Source organism: Rhamphochromis sp. 'chilingali', assembly GCF_963969265.1.
Source record: "Rhamphochromis sp. 'chilingali' genome assembly, chromosome: 4".
In the NCBI taxonomy this organism is placed as follows: domain Eukaryota; kingdom Metazoa; phylum Chordata; class Actinopteri; order Cichliformes; family Cichlidae; genus Rhamphochromis; species Rhamphochromis sp. 'chilingali'.
Genome location: NC_137948.1, coordinates 6,801,551 through 6,804,808, shown reverse-complemented (window position 1 = coordinate 6,804,808; position 3,258 = coordinate 6,801,551).

The following is a 3,258-nucleotide window of genomic DNA, read 5'->3' as shown; positions in this document are numbered from 1 at the left end:
TTTCTGCCAAGGGGACAGGACGACTGATCCGTGTTAAGGACAGAATGAATGGGGCCATGTATCGTGAGATTTTGAGCCAAAACCTCCTTCCATCAGTGAGAACTTTGAAGATGAAACAAGGCTGGGTCTTCCAACATGACAATGATCCAAAACACACCGCCCGGGCAACAAAGGAGTGGCTCCGTAAGAAGCATTTGAAAGTCCTGGAGTGGCCTAGCCAGTCTCCAGACCTCAAACCCATAGAAAATCTGTGGCGGGAGTTGAAAGTCCGTGTTGCTCGGCGACAGCCCCAAAACATCACTGCTCTCGAGAAGATCTGCATGGAGGAATGGGCCAAAATACCAGCTACTGTGTGTGCAAACCTGGTAAAGACCTATAGTAAACGTTTGACCTCTGTTATTGCCAACAAAGGTTATGTTACAAAGTATTGAGTTGTATTTTTGTTATTGACCAAATACTTATTTTCCACCCTGATTTACGAATAAATTCTTTACAAATCCTACCATGTGGATTCATGGATTTTTTTTCACATTCTGTCTCTCACAGTTGAAGTGTACCTCTGGTGCAAATTACTGACCTCTGTCATCATTTTAGGTGGGGGAACTTGCACAATCGGTGGCTGACTAAATACTTTTTTGCCCCACTGTATGTATGTATGTATGTATGTATGTATGTATGTATGTATGTATGTATGTATGTATGTATGTATATATATATATATATATATATATATATATATATATATATATATATATATATATATATATATATATATATATATATATATATATATATATAGTAGGGGATTTTAACATCCATGTAGATGCGGTTGAATCTTGTCTATTACATAGACTTCAATTTCTTAATGTAAATGGAGCATCATTTTCACAAACTAAGGTTAATTATGGAGTTCCACAAGGTTTAGTGCTATGACCAGTTCTGTTTACATTATACAGTGGCTTGCAAAAGCATTCGGCCCCCTTGAACTTTTCCACATTTTGTCACATTGCAGCCACAAACATGAATCAATTTTACTGGAATTCCGCGTGAAAGACCAATACAAAGTTGTGTACACGTGAGAAGTGGAACGAAAATCATACATGATTTCAAAGTGGGGATGGTGTGTTCAGATTGATGTGCAGTGTTAGTTTTCCGCCACACATAGCGTTTTACATTTTGGCCAGAAAGTTCCATTTTAGTCTCATCTGACCAGAGCACCTTCTTCCACATGTTTGCTGTGTCCCCCACATGGGTTGTGGCAAACTGCAAATGGGACTTCTTATAGTTTTCTGTTAACAATGGCTTTCTTCTTGCCACTCTTAGGGATGGGTACCGGTATCCGGTGCCATGATGGCACCGGTTCTGACATAAACGGTAGTAACCAGACCGAAAAGCAGCGCACATTTAGGTGTTTTATTTCGGTGCTTTTTCCCTGAGATGTCATACACTTTGGATTCTAGCCAATCATTTTACCTTCCCAATGATAGTAGGCGGGCCCAGGTACGTACATTCTTTTAAGCAGAGAAATGCACCGTATTTGATAGCTTGCTGCAAGACCTCAAACCGAGCACATCTTCTGCAGGTGTGGTGTCTGTTATCAGACCCGGAGTTAGCAAAATCCCGCAAGTACACAAAGAGGAGAGTCCTGACCCCTAGCCCTGCCAGTGTAGCAGAAATGATGACGGATGATGATGGCAGCAGCAGCCGTTCTTCTCTGGGTGAGTGGCATAATGTTGTTCGTGTGTAATTTACGTTGAGTAGGCTGGGACATGTTCAGAGCATGCGCAGTCGACATCAACGAGTTTACGGAAGTAGCAGTATGCTTCGTCAATATGCTAGCGGAGGAGATTATCCCCACTGCGAGAGTCACCACATTCCCAAACCAGAAACCGTGGATGGACAGATCGATCCGCACTGCAGTAAACGCCAGGACCGCCTCCTACAACGCGGGTCTCGCCACTGGCGATATGAGCGCCTACAAAGCGGCCTCATACGGCGTGCGGCGCGCGGTGAGAGATGCCAAACGCAGGTACCGGGAACGTGTGGAGTCCCGCTTCCACCAGGGCAACACACGGAGTATGTGGCACGGACTACGCACCATTACGGACTACAAAGCCAGGGACACTGCGCCGATCAACGCCGACTCTGCATTCACCAACGAGCTGAATCGGTTCTACGCCCGTTTCGAGGTTAGCCAGGCGGCTAATGCTATCTACCGCCTGACTACCGAGGACAGTGACGTCATCAGCGAGAGACCGGTGACCAGCATCGCGGAGCATGACGTCCGAGCGGCACTGAGGAGAGTGAACACAAGGAAAGCGGCGGGGCCAGACGGTATTACCGGCCGTCTGCTGCGCTGCTGTGCTGACCAGCTAGCAGGTGTGTTCACTTACATCTTCAACGAGTCCCTGGCGAAGTCTGTGGTCCCCACATGCTTCAAAAGATCCACCATCATCCCTGTGCCCAAGAACAGCAAACCCTCATCCCTGAACGATTACCGGCCAGTTGCACTGACCTCGGTAGTAATGAAGGTGTTTGAGAGGCTGCTGAAGAACATCATCTCCTCCTCCATTCCAGACACCACAGATCCGCTGCAGTTCGCCAACAGATCCACAGAGGATGCCATCGCCCACGTCCTACACACCACTCTCAGCCACGTGGACAAGAAACAGGGTAACTATGTGCGAATGCTGTTTGTTGATTACAGTTCAGCATTTAACACAATAGTGCCCTGCAGACTGTTCACAAAGCTGAGGGATCTGGGACTTAACAGCCGTCTGTGTGCATGGGTGTTGGACTTCCTCACTGGCAGAACTCAGGTGGTGAGGGTGGGCAGGTGCTTCTCCAACAGCATCACCATCAACACAGGAGCACCTCAGGGATGTGTCCTCTCGCCACTGCTCTACTCCCTCTACACTTCAGACTGTGTGGCCACCCATGGCTCCAACACCACTGTGAAGTTTGCTGACGACACAGTGGTGTTGGGTGCCATCTCCAACAACGATGAGGCGGCCTACATGGATGAAGTGAAGAATCTGGCATCGTGGTGCCAGGACAACCACTTCCAGCTGAACGTCAGCAAGACCAAGGAGCTGGTGGTGGACTTCAGAAGGGGTCAGCACAGAGACTACAAGCCCATTATCATCAATGGAGCTCCAGTGGAGAGGGTGCAGTCCTTCAAGTATCTTGGTATCCACATCTCCTCAGACCTGACATGGGCTGCCCACATTCAGGTCCAGACCAAAAAGGCTAGGCAGC